Source organism: Artemia sp. Qi Xiang Cuo, unplaced genomic scaffold (assembly GCF_049724085.1).
Source record: "Artemia sp. Qi Xiang Cuo unplaced genomic scaffold, ASM4972408v1 HiC_scaffold_3138, whole genome shotgun sequence".
Lineage (NCBI taxonomy): Eukaryota > Metazoa > Arthropoda > Branchiopoda > Anostraca > Artemiidae > Artemia > Artemia sp. Qi Xiang Cuo.
In genome coordinates, this window is record NW_028300533.1 from 222,015 (window position 1) to 248,641 (window position 26,627).

A 26,627-nucleotide genomic window follows, 5' to 3' on the forward strand; every position below is an offset into this window, starting at 1 on the left:
TAGCAATTTGTGTGATATTTTCATTAAAACTTCTCTGCCTTTTCCTGTTTCCACAGCGTCCCTGCCTCATGCTGATTCTTGATATTTGAACTGCGATCAAAAGTTGCTGCTACCCTTTGACACCAAAAATTGAATAAATTTGGGATACAATGTGATCTGTCACCTTTTACTGACATTTCACACATTTTGTTCTTTCAATGGTATCATGACTTTCTTGTCAATAAGGAATGTTTTCATTTACAAGATGGTTATTTTAAGGTGATTGAAAGCCAGTTGATGCTCATTGATATCCCCTTGTCTGCTGTGCTATACATCTGTAAAGTTGTCATGAAATTAGGTTACATTACTTTGATTAAAAAAATGAACTTGATAAAAGACAAAATGGAACAGCTACTATATATAAAAATCTATCAAAATTGACAGGCTCTTTTGTTTCTTAGAGGTTCTTAGTCACAAAAGGCAAAACGCTTTTCCTTGAATTTCAAAAGTTCTGCCAAGTTGACATGCATAAGATTCTGGAGTTTGGGTAGACACGATGGCTTTCAGTCGAAGCTGCTGTGGGCAGAATTTTGGAACAATTGAATGCTCTTGGTGCCTACTGCAAACTTCTACTAGTTGATGATCCAATAGAGCTCAATGAGCTTGTATACACAAATCTGAACCCAGTCATGAACATGTCTGAATTTGTTTCCTTTGCATTGGGATTTCTTCTGAATTCAATGTAGCTTTTCAAGTTGACAAACCACCGTTTTATTGCCTAAAACTAGAGACTGAATGTCTTTTCAAGGAATTGTCTTTGAGCTTTATAAAGTAGGACTATGTGAAGTCAACAAATGCATTTCATCTTAATGAGAATGGCCCAAGTTTTTACCTTCCCCTCGAAAGTATTATCTGGATCCAAATGGGCTGAACTCCTTCTTGGGGCTAAAATCAGATCCTGGTGCACCCCAAGACGCAGTTGAAAAGATCCTCAGAGCCGCACAATCTTCTTACATCGAAGCTGTGCAGGAGATTCAAACTGAATTTCGTTTCGATTTTGACATTTACAAATATGCACGAATGGTTGACCCTGTATCAGCTCAGTCACTACGGCCTGGTTCTCTCCAACCCTTCATTCGAAATTAGGGGAAATTATCATGGGATGGAAACAAAATCTAACAGGAGTGGGTGAAGCAAAGTCTTATTAATGTTGAAAATATTGAATAATATGGATACGGTAATCTACTTTTGTTTCTTTTTTTTCAAAGAAAAGCTCTTCCGGAACCGAGCTATACAAAAATCTAAAATTGGCAGTAATATGTGTGTTTTCTCTTCCTTTCTCCAACGTTGTCGTCGAAAGGTTTTTTAGTACTGTGAAAATCATAAAGACGGACAGACGGAACAAGCTTATAACGAATACGTTACGTGGGATTCTTAAGACAAAACATAGTATGAAGCGGGCCCAATAAAGTACCCCAGGGATTTTTGGAGATATTTTACTGCTCAACATGAAAATAGTCAAGGTTTCAGCTCCCATCAGAAAAAAGGAAGAAGGTATTGAATCTGATTCTGACTAAAAGCTGATTTTTCTTGTTTTTCTTTTGTCAATATAACCGTATTCTGAGGAATTGATGCATTTTTCACATCGATGTGTCAAGCAGTGTGGCCTTATAACCCAAATTACCAAAAATAACCGTTTAAAATAAATATTTATTTATATTCACTACCATATCCACTGAGCTGCTGACGCAACAACTTAAGCCCTCTGATTGGTCATGCATAGCAGAAAAAGATTTGAATCTATTTTTGTTACTTAATCTATTTCGTCTTACTATACCCTATTACGAATGTGAATAATGCCTAAGTATTGTTTTATATTTTACCTTTTCTGTATTACTCAAAGTACATTTTAAGCAACTTTCTATCCTTAAGTTTTATATTTTCAGCCACCTTTTGACAGATCCGTCGACAGAAAATTTTTTTTTTCATATTTTTTTTTTTTTTTTAACATAATCACGACTCTATATAAAAAATGTAAAAACGTTTTTAAAAAAAAATGTTGCTTGAAAAAGCGACTGGCTGGATAACATTCATGCCAATCCATCGTACCAATTCAAATAAAACTAGGGTGTTGCAAAAATAGTAATAGAGACGAAAAAAATAATGGCAAAGAAAAACAAATAAATAAAATACATTTATATGGTCCAGAATCTAAAATCTGGCACCGAAATCTATAAACAAAACCGAACTTAACTAATAAATAAATAAAAAGTATTGTTTTAAACCTCAAAAGAAGATATTTTGGTAGAAGTAAAAAGTCTTTAATTGTAAAATCAGTTATCTTTTACAAATGCTATTAAAAGTCAGCATAACGAGGCTTTAATAAAGACTTGGAAAGAAGTCCGAAAATGGGGAAACCTATAGGGATTTCGGTATTGAAAATCGAGATTTCTAGGGATATTCCACTAGCCTCTTAGGGATTTCAAGAGATTGGAAGTGGAAACACTGAATGTTGCCTTAGTTAGCGTTGATTTTAAACACTAAAAACTTGCTTATTTGTAAGTTGTGCCCAAGTAAATCTTATTTAAATTATAGTTTCATATCGGAATAATTTACTTTGTTTAGAACACAATTATTAGTTCCACAGTTGATAATGGTGTAAATACATACATAAGGTGAACACACTGCTCAGTGCATGTTTAGGCTCTTTCAAAATGTATTAAGCTAGCCAATTCACTCCCAAATGCACCCCATCCATGGGCATAGGCAGCATATTGTCTAGGGGGGGGGGCAGTCGATTGTATGATGGAGGGGGAGATGAAGTTATGTTGGCGTGGGTGTATGTAGCTTCTTGCCTAGGGGAGGGGGCAGCCACTTCTGTGATGAAGGACAGGGGGGGGGGGCCAAAGTTATATTGGCAGTTCACAAAACTTACATAGCCAGCAAGCTGTATCATACATATGAAATCCTTAATCACCAAAAATTATAAATCATCAGTATGCTTCAGCATCTTGATGATTGTCAGCATATTGATGAATGTCCAAATAGTAGAACTGATATTTGGACATTTCTGTTTATTTCCAGTTTTTTCAACCATCTACCTTTTATCAACTGCTTTTCCAACCATCTGCTTTTTCAGCCATATCTAATGTAAATTTGAAGGTCTAGGAGGGGCAGCTGCCCCCCTCCCTACACCCATGACCTCATCCCCTAATGGTGTCATATACAGTTCTAATTAGCTTATTACGCTGTTGAATATCTATTTCTGTATAATCTGTGTGAATAGGTTCCTCCACCCATCAAAAGCATCATACACAGTGTAAGACCAGATATATCAAACAGTGCCTGGTAAAGTTCTATGAAATCATATTATTGAGTTAGGACTAAAGTGAATACACCATTTGATGCCTTTTTTTATGCTGATTACGAATATAATAAGCATTTCTATTGGAGAATTTCAGCCCCCCCCTATATATGCCAATTCAGGGTTAGGTTAGGTTAGGTATAGCCTACATAAGGGGGGGGGGCTGAAATTCATTTCTGATAGAAATGCTTATTATATTCGTAATCAGCATAAAAAAGGCATCAAATGGTGTATTCACTTTAGTCCTAACTCAATAATATGATTTCGTAGAACTTTACCCAGTGCCTAGCCTAATCTTCAATAAATATCTTGATTAAATTGGTACAGTCCTAGCTTAGGGGTTTCTTGCAATCTTGGAAAGTAGATGGTAGTTGAATTAAACATTAAGGAATGAATCCAGGACCTAAGATATACCCTGGGATAGTGTTATCAAGCTACTATCTCTGCCTGTTTCTTATTACTAGGACTTGAAAGGTTACATACATGACAGCATAACTGCTGTCATGGCTGTAATGATTACATAATGTAGATTACTGTAAATTGGAGCTAAGAGCAATCTAAGAATTTCTCCTTGTAGAGCTCTGGAATTATGACTAGGGCCTAGGCCTAGTTGTATTTAGGATACCACCAGGTGGCTAATTTGGCAGTGAATATATATACAAATCTTTAAATTAGCCAACTGGCCAACCAGTATTTTAAGCCTAGTAGTCCAGCTGGACAAAAGGAAACATCTTAAGAAAACAAATCTTGCTCCATAATATGTAGAATAATCCTAGTTAACACATTTTGCAGGGGGAGAGCCTTTATCTTAACTTCAATGCTTGTTTTTCCAGTTTTTCTAAGAAATTCATGAATTTCTTAGAGCATATATACTCACAGAATATATACCCTCACCCCCCTAATGTGTAAATGCAGGTTCACTAGTGACCAGGTGCTGTTCCATCTTCAGTAGCATCCCAATTGAGCTTACACTCTCTAGAGGACCACTCAGCATCTAGCCTTTCAGAGGCAACACTGTAGCATTGCCTATAGTAAAGGCCATATGGCTCCAATGTTTATTATTTATTATTATTAATTTTTTTTTTTCCAGAGGCATTTCATATGGAAGGGGTTGTTGTATAAACTTCAGAGGGGATCATTCGATTGGAAATTGAGAGTTCTAGTGCCCTTTTTAATACTAAAAAATGATTGGAGGGTAACTAGCCCCCCCCCCCTCACGCCCACAATTCCCCCAAACACATCCAATCAAAATTTTGAGATAGCCATTTTGTTCAGCATAGTTGATTTCCAGATGGTAAATATGTTTTTGATGAGGACACTCCCCCATAACTCTCAGGGCACGGGTATTTAGTTATATCCTGAGGGCATATGAGGTTTTTGTAAAAGGCATTGTTGTAGAAACTTCAAAACAGGCTCAATTGATTGGAAATTAAAGGGCTAGTGCCCTTTTTAATAGTCAAAAGTGATTGGAGGTCACCTAGACCCCTCCCCCACGCCCATCATTTCCCCCAAACATATCCCCTGAACATAGTGAGATATCCATTTTGCTCAGCGTAGTTTATTTCCAGATAGTAAATATGTTTTTGAGGAAGACACTCCTCCACAACCCTCAGGGCAAGGGTTTTACGTTATGCCCTGGGGGCATATAAGGTTTTTATAGAAGGTGTTGTCATAGAAACTTCAAAAAAGGCTCATTTGATTGGAAATTCAAAAAGCTACTGCCCTTTTTAATAGTCGAAAGTGATTGGAGGGCAAATAGCCCCCCCCATGCCCATTTTTCCCCCGAACACATCCAATGAAAATTTAGATATAGCCATTTTGTTCAGCGCAGTTGATTTCCAGATAGAAAATATGTTTTGAGGAGGACACTCCCCCACAACCCTCAGGGCAAGGGTTTCAAGATATGCCCTGGGGGCATATAAGGTTTTTATAGAAGGCGCTGTCGTAGAAACTTCAAAACAGGCTCATTCGATTGGAAATCGAGAGTTCTAGTGCCCTTTTTATTAGTCAAAAATGATTGGAGGGAAACTAGCCCCCCCACGCCCATCATTCCCCCAAACACATCCAATCAAAATTTTGAGATGGCCTTTTTGTTCAGCATAGTTGATTTCCAGATAGAAAATTATTTTTGAGGAGGATACTCCCCCACAACCCTCAGGGCAAGGGTTTTAAGTTATGCCCTGGGGGCATATAAGGCTTTTATAAAAGGCATTGTCGTAGAAACTTCATTTGATTGGAAATTAAAGAGCTAGTGCCCTTTTTAATAGTCCAAAGTGATTGGAGTGTAACTAGCTCACCCCCCCCCCCCCACCCATCATTTCCCCAAACACATCCAATCAAAATTTTCAGATAACCATTTTGTTCAGCATAGTTGATTTCCAGATAGAAAATATATTTTTGAGGAGGACACTCCCCACAACCCTCAGGGCAAGGGTTTTAAGTTATGCCATGGGGGAATATAAGGTTTTTTATAGAAGACATTGTCATAGAAACTTCAAAACAGGCTCATTCTGATTGGAAATTGAGAGTTCTAGTGCCCTTTTTAATAGTCAAAAATGATTGGAGGGCAACCCCCCCCCACTCCCATCATTCCCCAGAACACCTCCAATCAAAATTTTGAGATAGCCATTTTGTTCAGCGAAGCTGATTTCCAGATAGAAAATATATTTTGAGGAGGATACTCCCCAGCAACCCTCAGGGCAAGGGTTTTAAGTTATGCCCGAGGGGCATATAAAGTTTTTATTGAAGGCGTTGTCGTAGAAACTTCAAAACAGGATCATTCGATTGGAAATTAAAGAGCTAGTGCCCTTTTTAATAGTCAACAGTGATTGGAGTGTAATTAGCCCACCCACGCCCATAATTTCCCCAAACACATCCAATCAAAATTTTGAGATAGCCATTTTGTTCAGCATAGTTTATTTCCAGATAGAAAATGTGTTTTTGAGGAGGACAATCCCCCACAAATCTCGGAGCAAGGGTTTTAAGTTATGCACTGGGGGCATATAAGCTTTTTATAGAAGGCATTGTTGTAGAAACTTCAAAACAGGCTCATTCAATTGGAAATTAAAGGGCTAGTGCCTTTTTTAATAGTTGAAAGTGATTGGAGTGCAACTAGCCCCCCTCCCCCTGAAGCCCATCATTTCCCCAAACACATCCAATCAAAATTTTGAGATAGCCATTTTGTTCAGCGTAGTTGATTTCCAGATAGAAAATATGTTTTGAGGAGGATACTCCCCCACAACCCTCAGGTCAAGGGTTTTAAGTTATGCCCTGGGGGCATGTAAGGTTTTTATAGAAGGTGTTGTCGGAGAAACTTCAAAACAGGCTCATTCGATTGAAAATGAAAGGGCTAGTGCCCTTTTTAATAGTCAAAAGTGATTGGAGTTTAACTACCCCCCTCCCCCACGCCGATCATTTCCCCAAACACATCCAATCAAAATTTTGTTCAGCATAGTTGATTTCGAGATAGAAAATGTATTTTTGAGGAGGAAACTCCCCCACAACCCTCAGGGCAAGGGTTTTAAGTTATGCCCTGGGGGCATATAAGGTTTTTATAGAAGGTGTTGTCATAGAAACTTCAAAACAGGCTCATTCGATTGGAAATTAAAGGGCTAGTGCCCTTTTTAATATTCGAAAGTGATCGGAGTGCAACTAGCCCCCTCCCCCCGACGCCCATCATTTCCCCAAACACATCCAATCAAAATTTTTAAACAGCCATTTAATTAAACGTAGTTTTAAGTTCTGGAAATTAGGTCTTTGAGGATGACAACTCCCCCACAACCCTCAGGGCAAGGGTTGTAATTTAAGGATTCTCCAAATCCTTCTCATTATTTCTTATGGAAGGGATGCTTGTATAAACTTTAGAGAGGGCTCATTTGGCTGAAAATTGAAAGTTCTTGTTCACTTTTTAAGAGTCAAAAGAGATTGGAGGGTAACTACCCCCCCCCCCCGCTCCCAGCCATAAATGCACCAGATAAAAAATTTGAGATAGACATTTTGTTAAAATAGTTCAATATTCTGATAACAAAAAACTCCGGTGTCAACACAGCCCATCAGGGCCCGGTGGTAGGCGTTTTAAGTTATGCCCTGGGGAATAAATTATTAAGGGAGGTTTATAACTTATGGGAAGGTGTTTTGTATGGGAAGAACACATAGGAAATCTATTATAATTATCCAACTTTAAGGTTAAAACACATACTCTATGATAGATGCAAAATTGCTTTGGCACACAAAATCCTATTAAGGTAAATTCCAAACAGTCGTGATTTCTTTGTGTCAGCAAGTGAAATGGTCTAAATCCCCTTATTGGAGCTATTTTTTCAATCCATTCATTGTTGTCAATCGCTGTCCATAAGTTATGCAAGCTGTCTATTGTTCATATATAAGGTTTTTATCAAAGAGGTAATTGTATAGGCTTTGAAAAAAGCCACATTCAATTTAAATTGAAAGTTCTAGATCTGTTTTTTAAAGTCAAGAATAATCAGACAGTAAGTACCCCCCCTCCTCCATGCCATAAAAACTTGAAAATTTTTGCAATAAAAAACGAACAAAAATTATTTAAAAAAAAAACTTTCCAAAAAATAAGTTTTCAAAGACAAGTATATGCCATTTTGAACTTAACCTCAGTTTACAAATAAGTTTTAAAATTCAAACTCGAAACGAACAGAAATTACTATTAAAAAATAAATGATACCCAAAACAAACAAAAATTAAATAAACAATCATAGCAAAAAACATACAACAAGTAATAATATAAATGAATAAATAGATCTTAAAGCAAGTAGTGCTTAGATTGAATATGAAAATAAAGCTTAAAACGAAAACAAATGTTTTGCTATTAAAGTATAAATGAAACTTAAAACAAACAGAAATTAAATATAAAATCAATGCAAACAAATATACAATATATATTAATGTAAATGAATAAATAAATCTTAAAACGAGTGAAACTTAAAAAGAATATGCAAATCAAGTTTGAATTGAATAAAAATAACTACAAACAAGAGTTTGGGTATGGCCTCACTGCAGAAGCCTAAAACCTACTGCATCATTGGCGCTTTACTGAAAACGAATTATATTACAAATGTTTTCTTTTGTACTTAATATTGAATATAAATATTAAAATTATAGTAAAATTTTGAACTGATGAGCTTTTAGCAATTAATATCATTATGCATCAAATATTCAGTTTAATTTGTTAGTTCTTTTCAAGATTGGTCAAGACAAATATAGTTTCACTGCAACAAAATTTGGATACTGGCCCCTTCTTTAACTGTAAAAACCTAAAGCCTTCTGCGTCATTGGTGCTTCACTGAAAACGAATTACTCGTATATTACAAATTTATTATTTTCCAGTTCTTACAGCATTAAAAATGAAAATAAAAATTACAGTGAAAAAAAATCTTGAACTGATGGATCTTTCAACAATTAATATCATCATATATCTAATATTCAATTTGATTTGGTTTATACTTTCCAAGACTGTTCAAGACAAATAGTTTTGCCATTTTTTTTTAACTCTGCCATTTTTTCTAACTAATCGTGTTAGCTTGTTGTGAAAACATTCTATGGCTTCTAGGCATTTCTATTTCAGCAAAAAACTGCACCTCAAACTTTGTGAAACATGCCTTCTCTTGCATGAAACACCAAAATATAATAAAATGTCAAGTTTTGGAGTGTTCCACCGCTCGCAAGCAAGTACCATTGGTATTTTTGAATCTGCATGGTCAATTTAGGGGTGGAGGGTAGGCTAATTCTCATAGCAGCCCCATTCCGTCGTGGTATGATTCACATTTTCAATACCTGGCGTCCAGACTATCATATAATCTACCAAGCATACAACTACCCCAAATCAGTATCAATAAATAAATGAAACCCAAAACGAGCAAAAATAAAAATAAATATTAGAGTCAAACTCAAAACGAGCATAAATTAATATGAGTAGAGTTCAAAACCCCTATGCTTTCTAAAAGCCAGAATATAATTTGTACTTTACTGAAAAAAAATTGAAATGAGTCTACTGAAAAAAAATGTGCATTGTCAATTTAATATACATATGCTGATATTTATTCCCTAAAATCTTAATTAATTTTTGATTTCTTAAAGTTACAAAAGTGAAAACATTTCAAAGAATTGTTTTCAGTAAAGCGCCAATGACGCAGCAGGTTTTAGGCCTCTGCAGTGAGGCGACACCCAAATTCTTGTTTGTAGTTATTTTTATTCGGTTCAAACTGGATTTGCATATTCTTTTTAAGTTTCACTCGTTTTAAGATTTATTTATTCATTTCCATTAATATATATTGTATGTTTGTTCGTATTGATTGTATATTTAATTTCTGTTCGTTTTATGTTTCGTTTATACTTTAATAGCAAAATATTTGTTTTCGTTTTAAGCTGGATTTGCATATTCAATTTAAGCATTACTCGTTTTAAGATTTGTTTATTCATGTATATTAGTACCTGTTGTATGTTTTTTTGTTATGATTGTTTATTTAATATCTGTTCGTTTTGGATTTCATTTATTCTTTAATATTAATTTCTGGTCGTTTTTTGTTTGAATTTGAAAAGGTATTTGTATCTAAATATGTTAATTTTAAAATTACCTTTAATTTTATTTTAAAAAATTATTTTTGGAAAGTTTTTTTTAAATTAATGTTTAAAAACATCAACAGATTCAGCAGTAACTTTCATAAGATAGTTTGTTCCAATTATTGACAATACATGTTTAGAAGAATTGAGTACAGACTCTAGAAATTGTAGACTACTTGACAAGTTTCAGATGATGACCTCTGGTTCTTGAATTGGTACCAAAAGTAGGGAATAATGCTGGGAGAATTTTAGCCCTCAATAACTTAAAGGCTAAAATGACATCCCCTTTTTTTCTCCTGTAAACAAGTGAAGGGAGAATCAGCTTTGATAGTCTTACAAGGTAGGAAAGCCTTTGCATCCCAGATTTGACTTTAGTAGCATTTCTCTGCATATCTTCAAGAACTTTTATGTTTTTTTTTAAATATAGAGAGGCAAGAGACATTCCAACTTCAAGCTTAGGACACAAAATTCCCTTATCAAGAAGACTGATGACTTTAGGGGAATGAGAGAAAAAAGTATGCTTAATCAGTCCCAAGATCTAACTAGCCCCAATAGCAGACCTTTTAGCATAAGGGCTGAATTTTAATTCATTGTCAATAGTGACACCAAGATCTTGCTCATTATTTACAGAGGAGAGTGGGTTGCTTAAGAAAACATAAGAGCAGCAAGGATTCAGTTTGCCAAAGTGAATGATATAGCACTTGGCAACATTGAATTGAAGAAGCCATGCCTCAGCCCATTGACCCAGCAGTTGAAGATTATTTTGTAGCAGGGCATGATCTTCACAGGACAAAGCTGGTCTAAGAAGCTTCAGGTCATCTGCATAAAGAGTTGATTTACTACTGATAATAGAAGGAGCATCATTGATGAAGATATTAAATAATGTAGGACGCAAAACACTTCCCTGATGAACTCCACTCAGAATATGTGTAGAGAAAGAAAGAATATGATTACCAGAGTCATCAAATAACTGAACACATTGATAAACAAATAAAGAAAATCAAGGATCCAGAGCAGGAACTTCTCTTCAAGCTTTACCGCACATAATTTAATTGCAAGTTGATTGTGACACACTTTGTCAAAATCTTTAGAAAAAGTCAAGCAGAATCATGTCAGCAGGCACCCCAAAATCAAGCAACTTGGTGATGTGATCATATGATTTGAAGAGATTGGTGTCAACAGATCTTTTAGAAAGCCATGAAAGCCATGTTGTTAACTGTGTAAAACACTGTTTGCTTCAAGATGTTTAACAACTGCAGAATTGATTATTCTTTCAAGAACCTTAACAACTGCTGATGGGTTGATAATTTTCAGCAAGGTCTTTTCTACCTTTTTTATATATGTGCAGTTTTCTAGTCCTGAGGTAGTCTAGAAAGATTTAATGATAAATTGAACAGCAGTGAAAGAGGTTGACACAAAACTGCATGACATTCATGTAGGATATGTGGGCAAATGCCGTCTGGGCTAGCAGATTTATTTAGTTTGAGGGATGTGAGTTCCTTCAGAACCAAAGTATCTGCAATCAGAATTGCTTCCATATTATGGGATACATCATTTAAAGGAGGTGTAGGATATACAATACTGGAGTTGAACAAAAAACAGAAGAGAAATATTGGGTGAAAATTTCAACTTTCAGTTCATGATCAGCAACTGATAACACCAGAAATATTTATGGTTATCCTTAACTTCCTCAGCCAGTTTTTCCTCAAACTTTCTCTTAAACTCCTTTATTTGGTTTGTTGTTTGATTATGAAAGGATTTGAAGACTATATAATTTTCTGTGGTCTTATTTTTTTTATAGCGATTCCATGCTTTGGGTTTTTGGTTCATTAGATTGCTTACTTTAGTAGACAAATAGGTAAACTTTTTGCCTGTTTTACCTGAAAAATTCTGGTGCATGACTTTTCAACTTTTAGAATTTCTGTTTTTACATTTGACCAACTCTCCCCAGTATCATCAGCAATAAGTGTTTTCCATTTGACTTTGGCAAGTTTATCAGAGACTATTTTGTAGTTTACATGTTTTTGTTGCTTAGAGGAAGATTGATTGGCAGGCAGACATAGCTCTGAAATAATTACTACATGGTCACTACTACCAACAGGTGTGATTATTACATTCTTAATAAGAAGGTCAGGGTTACTGAGTATAACCAGATCAAGAATGTTGGAGACTTGACCTTCCCTGTAATGAGTTGGTTATGAGATTGTTTGACAGAGGTAATTATGAGAGAGGGCAGACGAAAAAGGAGAATCTCTATTACAAAAACCAGATTCATTAGCCCATTAGATTTCTGGAAGGTTAAAGTCCCTCATAAGGACAGGATCATAGCTAGCGAGTTTAGACACCATAAGAAACAAAATGGAAGCCAAATTAAATTCGAGCCCAAAACAAACGAAGCACTGAGGCCACTATAAATAATACCCACTAAAATTGAAATTATTTGATTATGTATTTTAATCTGTACAGACTCAATTCCATCAGTATTCAGAGAATTGAATGAGACTAACATTTATTCCATCTTTAATATAAAGGTACACTCCTCTGTGGCAAAGTGGGGAATTTGAATTAGAAAATAGTTGGTAACCATTGATTTTGGTTTCATCAGGAGTTAAGACTGACAAGGTATTTTTTGGTGTAACTTCTGTAATTGCTGCAACATCCACTCCTTCACACTTCATACAAAAGGAAAGTTCAGAAAGCTTCCGAGGGAGGCTATCAACATTGGAGCTAAGAAACCTCATTCCCTGAGAGGTAGGAATCTGAGAGGATGCAAGAACTAAAGGACTGGTAAGGTTGGTGGATGCAGCACTATAAATGACAAAGAAGAAACATCAGGTAAGCAAGTTGTTGCCTAAGAAACAGGAGAAATTTCAGCATCAGACAGGGAAATATTATTATTATGTTCACTACTAGACCATTGAGAATCAGAATTTGGTGATGCACGTCCATAAATACTTAAAAAATTAACAGAGGTAGAAGGAGGCACATACATTGGTGGGACATTGGAGCAATCAGGGGGATTGCTCCAACTGGCAAGTTTTTTGGATGATGGCACCATTATGAATTATCAAATCTGCATCTCCCTTTGCTATTCTGCATTTTAGCTCCTCAACTAGAGCTTTCTGTTTTATACACTCTTCCTTAGGACTATCACCATAGAAACTGATTGATCCTTTTGTTTCAAAGGATTTCCATATTATTCGCCTTCTAAATTCAGGTACAGAGAAGAGGTACAGAGAAGAGAAGAGGAGGAGGGCGGCTACCAGATTGTTGATTAGAAAGATTGCTATTAGAAAGTCTTTTTACTTGGGCTGTGGAGGCACCAATGTCAGCTCCATAATTGCTTTATAGATAATTGTATAGGAAAACTGCATCATCAGTCTGGGTGGGGATACCATATGCAACAATGTTAAGACGTCTTTCAAAATGCTGGTGCTCTGAACGTGCTTGCTATCTGACAAACATTGGTTTTGGTTAATTGGGCTACTGGAAGTTGGGACAACTTAGAAGACACTGTAGAAACCACTAGGTCCTGAACAGTTGAAACAGAACAAACTGATTGTAGAGAATTTTCAATATGGGATACCCTGTTTGCAATATCACTAACCTGGCCAGAAATGTCACTTTTTATGTCAGTTCTCAGTTGGGAAAGTGTTTGGGTCAAATGACTAGTGGTGGCAAATTCCTTCTTAAGATCTTCCCTGAAAGATTTCAAGGAATTATTCATAACAGATACTAGCTTATTTATCATAGCTTGTTCACTAGAGGGGTGGGGGAGGAGGGTTAACTTTGCAGGCTGGACATGACCAGGAACAGGTAAGGGACTACATCATCTTGCTTAATAATTTATATTCTCCAAGGGACAGGTCCAGACATTCACCACATATCCACTTCTCACAAATATCACATTCTATGGCAGAGGACCCCTCATCCAGTTCAGTAGAACAAGCAGCAAATCTGTCATGGACCTTAACTAGGCTTATGTGTTTTCTCTTATCGTTGCTGGACATAATATATTCAAATAAACCAGAAAAAGATACTCAATGAAAGTAATCAAAATATATGAAAAACAACAAACCTTAGCCAATTGTCAACATATCGGTTTATTATATACTCTATTTGGTAGGCTATTAAATATAGGCTAATTGTTGATTCTGTACTCTGTCCACAGCACTCCCTATCCAGTATCCAGTTAAAACTAAGTTGAGGAACTCTAGTTAATAGATGGCAGGATTATATGGCAAATGAAGTACCCTATATCTGGGGAATGGATATATATTTTGTTTTCCATTTAATTTCGTTTGATAGATTGGACTTTTCTGAATACTTTGGTATATAGTTTATTATTTATGCACTGGGTCTTTATTATTACATAAACTTTGGCAATTGGGATTTATTTCACTGTAAATTAATTCATCAGAATCATCACTGATTCTGAGTGGTGATCAATATTTACCTTAATTTTGTAATATTGATAACTTTTCCATTGGCTATTGGCTAGGCCTAGTTTAAAATGCAATTTCTATAATTTTGGTAGAATTTTAAGCCATACAAAGGATGTTGGTAAAATTTTAGTTTAGCTACTTTTCACTAGCCTATCTTCGAAAGGGGTTAGGTTAGAAAAATGAAATTTTCAGTAATGAGTCCAGGACCATAAACATAGGGTAAAAAACTAGTATTTAATTGAGCAAAACAAGTAAAACTAAAACCCCCACACCTTGTTACCAAAGAGGAATTGATAAGAATTGTATGTATCAATGAATCATTAAAAGTCTAAACTATGCATCAATATGATTATTATCAAAATTATTTAAGATCACACACATAAAATTATTGGTTTATTGAATTGTCTACAAGGAATGTAGGCCATCCTAGCTAAGTGGTTAACATGCTTGTTTGACATTCTTTGTCCAAGAGGCATGGGTTTGATCCCTGGCATAGTCAGTTATTTGGTTTAAGATAGGGGTCAGTGGAGTGACTCTGTAAGCTCAACCAGAGTTAACCCAGCTCTCAATAGGTACCTAGAAAAATCTGGGGATGGTAAGCTGGAAGGGTGTGCAAAAGCACAGGATGGCTGGCCTGCAACCCCCCATTGAAATACCAATTATCCTATTTTCATGTATATATCCTTTCAGTGTTTCAGTTTCATTAATATATTAACAGAAAGCTGATTTTCTTCTGATTCTAAAAATGTAACTTTTATTGCTTGATATTTGTTCTATAAATCACAAGTGTTAAATATAATTTTCTTTATGTATAAGAAAAGACCTACACATGGTGGAACTGTGTGGTACATATGATGCTCCAAGATTTACACTAGGTCGTGGTGACCCCTCACCGTGCATTGCCTGGTTAACTGGTTAACTTAGTTTTTGGATACTCTAGATGCTGACATTACAGAAAAGTTATGCATAAATCATGACTAAAAAAATGTGGATGTTCATTACTTCTTGGACTTAAATAAAAAATTATTATAAAAAGGGATCTTTAAAATGTTTAGTATAAAAAAAAAAGATAGTCGGGACTTGCAAAGGTTTGCATCTTGAAAGAGGATTTGATGTTGTCAAAACAGCAAAATGATGTGCTAATTTTGTGAAAATCATTGAATTTTTTTTTATAAATACTGAAATTTGGAGGGAGATGGATCTTATCCCCCCTTCCCCATAACTTTTGTGCTTGTGCTGAAAAATTAATTTTACAAGGAATAGGCTCTATTCTTGGACATTTTCTTTATATTAATTCAAAAAACTTTTCCCACAAAATAAGTTTTTCAAAGAAAAGTTATCCCTCCAATCAAATTTGACTATTAAAAATGGCACTATCCCTTTGAATTTCCAATTGAATAAGCCCTTTGTCAAGTTTCTACAACAAAGCTTTCAATGAAAACCTTATATGCCCCCAGGGCATAACTTATAATCCTTGCCCTGAAGACTGTGGGGGGAGGTATAATTTCAAAGGTATAATTTCCAGAGCTTTCAACTACGTTGAACAAAATGGCTATCTCAAAATTTTGATTGGATATGCTTGGGGAAATGATGGGCCTGGAAGGGGTGTTAGTTGCCTTCCAATCACTTTCGACTATTAAAAAGGGAACTAGCCATTTCAATTTCCAATCGAATGAGCCCTTTTTGAAGTTTCTATGACAGCACTTTCTATAAGAAGCTTATATGCCCCCAGGACATACTATACAACCCTTACTCTGAGGAATGTGGGGGGGGGGTTATCATCCTCAAAGACCTAATTTCCAGAACTTTCAACTACGTTGAACAAAATGGCTATCTCAAAATTTTAAATGGATGTGTTAGGGGAAAAGGTGGGCATAAGAGGTGGGGGTTAGTTGCCCTCCAATCGCTTTCGACCATTAAAAAGCCTTCTATAAAAACCTTATTTGCTGCCAGGGCATAAATTAAAACCCTTGCCCTGAGGGTTGTAGAGGAGTGTCCTCCTCAAAAACATATTTTCTATCTGAAAATCAACTACGCTGAACAAAATGTCTATCTCAAAATTTTGATTGGATGTGTGTGGAGGAATTATGGGCGTTTGGGGGGGGGGGTCGAGTTTCCCTCCAATCACTTTCGACTATTAAAAAGGGCAATAGCCCTTTGAATTTCCAATCGAATGAGCCTGTTTTGAAGTTTCTATGATAACGCCTTCTATAAAAAACCTTATATGCCCCCAGGGCATAACTTAAAACTCTTACCCCGAGGGTTGTGGGGGAGCGTCCTCCTCAAAAAGATATTTTCTATCTGGAAATCAACTACGCTGCAAAAAAATGGCTATCTCAAAATTTTGATGGGATGTGTTTGGGGGAATGAGGGGCGTGGGGGGGGGGGGCTAGTTGCCCTCTAATCACTTTCGACTATTAAAAAGGGCACTAGAAATCTCGATTTTCAATCGAATGAGCCCCTTTTAAAGTTTCTACGACGACCCAGTCCATATGAAGTGTCCTGCTCTAAAGGAAAAAAATAATAAATGAAACGTATGTTGCCAACATCGTTCTTATATGCACTCAGGGCATAACTAAAAACCCTTTCCCCAAGGGTTGTGGGGGAGTATCCTCCTTAAAAAGATATTTTCTATTTAGTAACTAACTATGCTGAAAAAAATGACTGTGTCCAAATTTTGATGGATTATGTTTAGAGGAGGGAGCGGAGTGAGGGGGGGGTAGTTGCCCTCCAGTATCTTTTGACTATTAAAAATGGTACTAGCCACTCCAATTTCAAATTCAATTAGCCGTTTTCGAAGTTTCTACGACAACTCCTTCGATACGAAGTGCCTGGGTATGGAGAAAAAACCAAAAAAACACATTGTGCCCACATCGTTCTTTACTTAGGCAGCGATAGCGCGCTGCCTATAATTCACTGAGTGAATTCGTTTTAGAATAGATTAAAGTAAAAATAAAAATATGATTTTTAGCTTTTTTTTTTAATTTTAATTATTTGTTTTAAATCTAATTAATTTTTAAATTAAATTATTTTAGTATTTTTACATTCTAATATGGCAACGTTACATTAACTAAGGGTAGTTATTTTCTTCTTTTTTATAAGTTCACTGAGTGAAATAAAAGGAAAGTTTTACATTGTATTCCTTCAAACCAAGGGCGTATCTAGGATTTTGTTTGGAGAAGGGCTTACAGAAAAAACAAATGTATTAAAAATTTGTTTACATGCATTCTTGTTATATTTTTACGAGTCGCACAAAATTTTTGAGGGTGGGGGGTGCTCAACCTGGTAACCGCCTCCCCCATTGTTATGGCCTTGCTTCCAACCTCCCAAAATCACTTATTTTTTTTGCAGTGGTGCATTGTCTTGTGTACGAAAAATAACTTAAAAGACAACATTTTTTTTAACATACAAGCAAAAATACTTGAAAAGAATAAAATGAAACTAAAATTAGAGAGAGAGAGAATAAAGAGAGTGCACCCCCTCTCCTCGGAAATTGCACCCAAGGGCACTCCCTCAGGGATATTGAAAAATTCGGCTAAAAATTACATGTAGTTTTGGATTTGACTCCCTCCTCATTTTTTGTATTATCGTACAATTTTGTTTTACTTTTATTTTCTTCTTTTGGTTTTTATTCAGGAACTTTCAGTTGATTTAATTGTATTTTACTATTTAAAAATATGCGGAACAAACTAGTTACACGAATACGAAAAAAAAACTAAATTCGATGTTAGAAACGCAAATACTACAATTGCTAAGCATTGTCTGTTACCTTTTTGAATCTATTCTTTAGATTTGCGTCACTTATGATTCTTCGTTGCTTCCTTTTGTTTAATCTTCACTTCTGCACTGCTCTTGAATTTTATTATTATTATTATCAGACCGGTCTGTAAACGTTTGACTTTTCGTTACTTCTTTTTGATTTTACTCCTTATATTTACGCCACTTCTGAGTTTAATTACTACCATTAGACCAGTCTATAAAACGTCAAATTAATTATCTTTTATCTTTTTTCAGGTTGTTTTTTTCGTGAAGTCGAATTTATCATCTAAATTTGTTTGAAGTTTGGATTGAAAATGCTCTATTTTTAATCTCTTATCTCCAATCAAAGAGTCCAAATAATATGGAGAACATTTTTAGTCTTTTTGCTTTAACATCTGTGATAGCAACAATTTTAACCTTTACTTCTCCCATGGCTCACACAGAGATATTGGAGATTATTTCCAAAGTGCGAAACATAGCCAATGAAGGGCTAAAAGGGGTCGAACCAGTTCTTTTAGTGTCAGCTTCAGTTGCTGCTAGCATTGGAGCACTATGGCTTCTGGATGTAATATATCAAGACGAACCGTTAACATCACGAACGAAAAGATTTATCTTCACACTTGTCAAGAAAATTCCTCAAGTCAAAGCTAAAATTAAGGAGGAAACTATGAAAGCTAAGGAAAGTATTGAGGAGGAGATGAATGCTTGCTGTAAGGAACTCCCCCAAAGATTGTCACTACCTGAGGAGGGGCTGGGCACTGAAGGTGCAATTGCAGAAGCTACTAAATACTTGAAGGTCGTCGGTTATGACTGGGAGAAAGGTTGCCTTTCTGGTACTGTCTATAATCATTCAGAAGAACTGTCAAAGCTTGCAGAGAAAGTGTATGGTCTGTCAGCTTACTCTAATCCGTTGCATCCTGATGTGTTTCCAGGTAAGTGGAGTATTATTACTTTTTTAGGTATATTGGTTGGTGAACGGGGGCCACTAGTCTCTCTAGCGCAACACATGAATCCTGGCGTTTTGGACCATTGGTCGAAAAAACATAATTTCGGAATTGCCTGTCTTGGAAAATGGACTTTGGGATTTTCAGATTGGAACTGCGAATTTCATGGATTTTCTATTCTGGGGGAGAAACAAACGTGGCTTTTCTTGCTTTTTTCAACTAGTTTTCTATATATTTTTTAACTTGCCTTACTTTCAGACAAAATAAAAGAAATACTAACTTTGGGTTTAGGTTTAACCTTTTATTGCTTGGAATGATTTGAATAAGCAGTTGGTGCTAAGCGCGATCACTCCGGAAAAGTCACCCCCCCTCCCCTGGAAGATTCCCCCCCCCCCATGAAAAATTGAGTAGCCCAAGAGCATGACATAAAAATTATGAAAAAAGGAAAAAAATTGAATATTCTACCTAGGCTATGTTCCAAAATATAGATAGAATGTATGCTGTAAAATATACTTTAGTATCTATTTTTTACATTTTTATTTATTTAAATTCTTTTTTTATCTTGCTAGTAATGTTGTTTTGTCTTTTATTTTATGATGAAATTTATTTAATATAAATTTGACCTTCACTTTGAGCTTAGCTTTCTGTTGGATATGTGTCCGTTTATGTCTGTTTGTTCTGTGTGTGTTGAATTAATAAAACCTTATCTTTCTTTTCTAACGTCACACTAAAAACTTTGTCTATTCAGCATAGGCAAATCAAATCACAAATATCCAACAAGAATCTAAAAACGGACTACGCAATGAAAGGAACTTGATACAACCAGTCCTGCTTAATGTATAAAACTGAAACAAGTCAACTCACTGGAGGAAACTCAACATAGACATCCAAATGCAGGAAACTCAGCCCAGTCCACTTTTAAATGGGAAACTCCGTATAGACATTTCAACAAATAACTCAACTAAGGAAACGTGATGGGTACCTCAATGGAGACAGCTAGACATGTTGGAAATTCAATTGAGGCTACTTAATACAGTCTTGGCAATCAGTCTATGACAGCTCAACAGACCAAAAACCCAACCTATTTATTGCGTCATAGTTAATGCAACTACTACTACTACTACCAACAACTCACCACAGCATCAAGCCGCCTGAGGCCAACACAGCTACGCACGCTCCTCCTCCGTCCCAATCTATTCAAAGCCTCCCTTTTCACACCCGCTCACGAAGTTCTCATTTTATTTAAATCTATATTTATGACGTCCTACCACCGCAGACGGGGACGACCTGCTTTCCGTTTAGCCCTAGACGGTTGGCCGAAAAGAACAATCTTCGGCAATCTTTCATCCTTCATCCGCACAACGTGCCCTAGCCACCTCAACCTTTCTATCATTATAATCCTAGAGAGCGGTATTGAACCCTATTTTTCGTATAGCCTATTGTTTGAAATACGGTCAGTCGACCGGGTACCCAGAACAATCCTTAAGCAATTTCTCTGGAAAACATCTAGCAAATCTTCATCTGCTTTTCGGAGCGTCCATGCTTCAGAGCCATATTTGGCCACTGTCATCACAATAGTTTCCAATATTCTAACCTTGGTTTGCAGACTAATCTTACTATTCTTCCAAACTTTTTTTTAACTGTGAAAAAAACACCCTGATCCTTGGCTATTCTACTTTTAATATCTTCACTGCTCCAACAATCTTTACTAATAATGGTACCAAGGTAAGTGAAGCTGCCCACATGATCAATCTTATGGTTGCCCAACGTCACCTTTTCATCTTCACTTATTCCTAGCCTTAGTGACTTAGTCTTCTTAACATTAATTTTCAAACCAATTCTAGCACCCTGAACTCGCAAAACCTCTTAAACTTCATTCATATTGCTCACACTTTCATCTAGGATGCTTAAATCATCAGCATAATGTAAATCCAGGAGACTTTTTCCTCCCCATTTGATTCCGTGGTCTCCCATTGCCTTTCCTGTGCTCCTTAAAACAAGGCCCATCAAAATAATCCATATAAAGGGGGATATAACACAACCCTGCTTAACTCCTGATTTAATACAAAACCAGCTGCCAACCTCATTTCCTACCTTAACCGCAGCAGTGTTATTCTCGTACATAGCACTAATCGCTTTAATGTATTTGTCTAGTTAATGCAACACAGAACAAAAAAAAAAAGAAAAAAAAGTCAACAACAGGTATTTCGGTGCTTTTTGAAAATGGCAAAAAAAAAAAATAATAAAAAACAAAGGCAATAATTAAATCTTATTCATCTGAGATCAATCTTTCTGGAATCAAGCTTAACTAGAGGTTAGGGCTTCGCCATTTTTGTGGCCTGGCTATTTCCCTCTTGTGCCTACAATGTAGAAAACTTTGCTGACTATAGTTAGTCAAGTAAGATGATGTTTGTTGGTGAACGGGTCAACAGAGATTCGTGTCAGTTTTTCGGCATACCGACTTGCCAAATTATATCCCAGTCAACTAAATAGGCTACTTAATTATTTTTTTGCTCTTCCCTCCTAATCATCTTGGTGAACCCCCTTATTATCGTTATGTTAACGACCGGTGTCCCAAATCTAACTCTTTTAACATCAGGCTCACTTTGGCCTAGATTTGCGGCTGTAAATTTTTAAGCCAGAACATTGGCCCGTTTTTGGGCATCTTTTTGGGGATCCCATAGCGCTGCCTAAGTAAGAGCGATGTGGACAGAATGTATTATTTATTAATTTTTGGTTCCTTTAGACCAGGGCTCTTTTTATAGGAGTTATCGTAGAAACTTCGGTTCATTTGATTGGCAATTGAAAGGGCTAGTGTCCTTTTTAACATTAGGAAGGGATTGGAGGGCAACCATCCCCCTCCACGCCCATCATTTCTCCAAACGCATCGAATCAAAATTTTGAGATGTCCAGTTTGTTCACTGTAGTTGAAAGGTCCGGAAATTATGTCTTTGAGGATGGCAACCCGCCCCCCCCACAACCCTCAGGGCAAGGGGAGTAAGTTATGTCCTGGGCGCATATAAGCCTTTTATAAAAAAGACTGGTCGTATAAACTTCAGATGGGGCTCATTAGATTGGTAATTAGAAGTATACTGCCCTTTTTAACATTCAAAGTCATCGGAGGGAAGTACTCCCCCCCCCACACTTCGTATTTTCCCGAAATGTATCTGATAGAAATTTTGAGATAGCCATTTGTTAAAAAACAGTTCAAAGATCATTGGTAGCGCTATTCGTATAGAAACAGTTGTCGTAGAAACTTCAAAAGGGGCTTATTCGATTGGAAATCGAAAGTGCTAGTACTATTTTTAATAGTTGAAAGTGATTGGAGGGCAACCAGCCCTCTGTGCTCCCCCACTTGAATCATTTCCCTAAACACATTCAATCAAAATTTTCAGATAGCCATTTTGTTCAGAGTAGTTGAAAGGAGCGGAAATGTCGTTGGGGATGACAATGCCCCCCCCCCCCCCAAAGGGTAAGGGTTTTAAGTTATACCCTGGGCATATAAGGTTAATATGGAAAGGATGGTCGTATAAACCTTGCATGGCTCTCATTTCATTGGTAATATGAAGTTCTAGTACCCTTTTTAAGAGTCAAAGTGATCTGAGGGCAGCTCCCCTCCCATATGTCATGTTTTCCCGAAATGCATCTGATAGAAATTTTGCAATAGCAATTTGTTTAAAACATAGTTCAAAGATCATAGGTAGCGTAACTGCACCCCCTGAGTGAAGAGTGGTGTATGCACAATGTAGTTTTTTTTTTCTAAACTAGGGCACATCGTATAGAAGGAGCTGTCGTAGAAACTTCAAAAGGAGCTCATTCCTTTGGAAATTGCCACTTCTATTGCCCTTTTAATTGTCAAAAGTGACTGGAGGGCAGTCAGCTCCATCCCCACCCACGCCCATCATCCTCAAATACATCCAATCAAAATTTTGAGATATCCATTTTGTTTAACGTAGTTGAAAGGTCCAGTAGTTATGTCTTTGAAGACTAACCCCCCACAGCCATCAGGCAATGGGTCTCAATTTATGCCCCGGGGGCATATAAGGCTTTCTATGGAAATGGTGGTTGCATAAACCTCGGAGGGGGCTCATTGGAAAGTGAAAAGAGGGCAACTAGTTCCACCCCACGTCTTTTCCCCCAAATCCATCCGATATAAATTTTGAGATAGCCATTTGGTTCTAAATAGTCTAAAGATCATATAAAAAGGTCTTCGGGGTTGAGGTAGGTCATTAGTACATGGGGGCCAGGGTTGTAAGCTATGCCCCGAAGCCATATAAGATACTTATGGAATGGGTGGTTATATAAACTTTGGATAAGGCTCATTTGAATAGAAATTGGAAGTTATGGTGCTATTTTCAAGATCGAAAAGTGAATTGAGCATCCAGCCCCCCTCCCACGAAATTTTCCAAAACAAACATCCAATAAAAATTTTAAAACATCTACTTTCTCCTGTATTGTTGAAAGATCCTGTAATTATGCCTTTGGGGATGCCAACCCCTTCACAGCCCCCAGGACAAGGGTTGTAAGTTAGGCAATTCTTTCACTGGTGACATACAGTGTATGTTATTGAGAAAGGTATGCATATTTGACCTTTACTTTCCAAAAAGAAATAAGGCATTCAGGTGAGTCTTTTAGAGAAGGTTTTGTGAAGGTTTGTGATTTTGTGATTGTGTATTTTGTGATGTATTTAGTGATTTAGTGTATTGAGTCGATTTGTATGTATTTTTTCTTTTCTTTTACTTATACTCCGCTTTTGTTACCTTAGCGGGTTAAAAATAAATTATTATTATTATTATTATTATTACTACTACAACTACCAGCGCGAATACTGCTTCGACTACTACTACTACAACCACAGTACGACGTTAAAAATATTGAGGGGAAATTTGAACTAAATTAAGACACAATGTGCATGCAAATTGTCAAAAGAGAGTATCTTAAGAATGGATTTGAGTATTAAGTTGGAACCTTCAGAAAATGCCTAAAGGGGAAGATCAATCGATCAAAAGGCAAAATGTGCATGCTACTACTGCTGCTACTTCAAATACTGCCTCTATTGCAACTACCTGTAAGGCTAAGAGCATTCAGATAAAACTCATAAAAGTATATAAATATACAGGTTATCAAAAGGATATATCAGTAATGTCATAGCAACTGTTAATTCTATTAAGTTGAAAATTCAAGGACTTGATGAGAAAGATGTCCAAATCACCGAAAGGCGACACATACACTATTAATACTACCACTACAGTTAGTATGACAAATGACGCTAAGGGCATTAGGGTGCAATTTTTAGGAAAGGTTTAGGGGAGTTTCAATTAAACAAAAAACTAAATGAATGCAGGTTTTCAAATAATATGTAAGGTATATAAATAATATATAGGTATATAAGCAATATCATCGGCAGAGCCGCCACAAAATACGCTTAAAATGTTTTCATTTTTTTTCCTTTAATAAATAAAAAATTATTAATGACTTTAAGGAATAAATGTCAGTATATGTATATCAGACTGATGATCCACGGTTTTTTTTCAGTAAAATTCAAATTTTGTTCTGGTCTTGAGAAGGCGTGGGGGCTGTTGGCCCTATCCATGTTAATTTTTGCTTGTTTTTAGTTTGATTCCGTTATTTATTATAAATTCTGTTTGTTTTTTAGTTTTATTTATTTATTAATGGTGATTTGTGTTAGCTTTATGCTTGGAAGGTTATTTGACTTTATTTCTGCTCATTTTTAGCTTAGTGGAGCTCTTCACTTTTCTTTGAAAAACTTGTTTTATGGAAAAGTTATTTTTAATTGAAGATATTCTTCCCTATAAAATAAAAAAATAAAATTGCGTAATTGTTGCAATACTTTTCGTTTTTAAACGACAAAAATGAAGTAAAACCTTAAATGAAGAAAAGAATGATTGTTCACCATCCGCTGCAGACGCATATCGATTCACCCACTCAAGCATAAATTTTACTTCTGTGACACTGTTTTATCTGCTTTCACGAGTTTGTTAAGTGAGGTATTTACACAGGGGGAGGTGGGTAAAGGCATTCAATCTTTTACCCTCAATCCTCCCTCCCAAAAAGATAAAATTGTAATCTTTCTTCATAATTTCTTGTAGTTTTGTACGATTCATTATTTTTTTTTTTTTTTACTTTTTCTTGAAATTTGCTTTAGAACCATACAATCATTCTAGAACAAAATTATGAAATGTGAGATACGACTTTTTGTTCAGGGCACGGAAAGATTTTCTTCCATGTATCTAAACAAAAAAATGTTTACATTAATTTACAAGGCTGCTATTTTACAGGTCTTCGTAACATAGAAGCAGAGATTGTTCAAATGGTTGCTCGCCTCTTCAACGGAACAAATGAAGCATGTGGAACTGTCACTTCTTGTGGAACTGAATCTTTAGTTCTTGCTTGCAAAGCCTTCAGAGACTATGCCATGCACGTTAAAGGTATCCAACCCTTTAATGCTAGTTAACATTATCTTGTTACTTTAAGGTGGGGCCAAGTTGGGAGAAAATAAGTGGGTAATGTTAGTAAGAGGGAAGAATTGCCATTTGGAGGGCGAGAAAAGTTTGAGGAGTTTTTGGTTCAAGACAGGTTCCTATTCAGGAGAGATTGTTCAAATGGTTGCTTGCATATTCAATAGATCACATGATACATATGGAATTGTCACCGCTTGTGGAACTGAATCTTTAATCTTGCCTGTGGAGCCTTCAGAGATTATACCATGCACGTTAAAGGTATCCAACCCTTCAATGCTAGTTACCATTATATCTAGTTACTTTAAGGTGGGGCCAAGTTTGGAGAAAATAAAGTGGGTAATGTTAGTAAGAGGGAAGAATTGCCATTTGGAGGTCGAGAAAAGTTTTGGTTCACCGTATATGAATAATTAAAACGAAATTTACATATTAATTTTACTTTTTTTTGGCTAAATGTCTTTCTATAAAGTTGTTCAATTTTATTTACAAACGTTTTTATTAGTAATAAACATATGTAACTTATTAATTACCTTACAAAACGAGATTCTATAATCATATATTTTTAGTACGTATATGGAGGGGGGTGCCCCCTATTCAATACCTCGCTCTTAACTATAAAGTTCAATTTTTTTCAAATTATTTAAGAATGACCCCTTAATGGCACCGGCCGTTAGTTAGAATAAATAGCTCTTATGAAAGTACTAAAAAAACCTTTGGCGCAAAGAGCGAGGTATTGAATAGGGGGCTCATCCAATCATATACGTAATAGAATAGAATATGATTTATTGGCTAAAATAGCACAAAAGCAAGAATAAGCACGTCAGAAATGTTAGGGGATAAACAAAAAGCAAAAGTTATATCAATTATTAAAATGGGAAACAAAATAGGGGACAAAAGAGTTTTTGCACCTCATGGTCATCATTTGGGGATACAGGTCCAATTGGGTATTTGGAGCTCTACGAGCATTGAATCTTGTATTAGGAAGGGTTGGGGCATTTTCTTTAAAGGGAGGGAGAAAACGTCGATGATAGTCAGAACTAAGGCACTTGTGACCGAAGTCCATGGTAAG

General features: G+C 36.1%; 1 pseudogene across 1 annotated transcript; it reads left to right on the forward strand.

Annotated features, from left to right (window-relative positions):
• Positions 1 to 2,438: 2,438 nt before the first annotated feature.
• LOC148938557 (sphingosine-1-phosphate lyase 1 pseudogene) lies at positions 2,439 to 25,554 on the forward strand (annotated as a pseudogene). The gene is made up of 3 exons (XR_016143673.1): positions 2,439 to 2,537; positions 18,391 to 19,067; positions 25,379 to 25,554. The product of XR_016143673.1 is annotated as a sphingosine-1-phosphate lyase 1 pseudogene (transcript).
• The last annotated feature ends 1,073 nt before the right edge of the window (positions 25,555 to 26,627 follow it).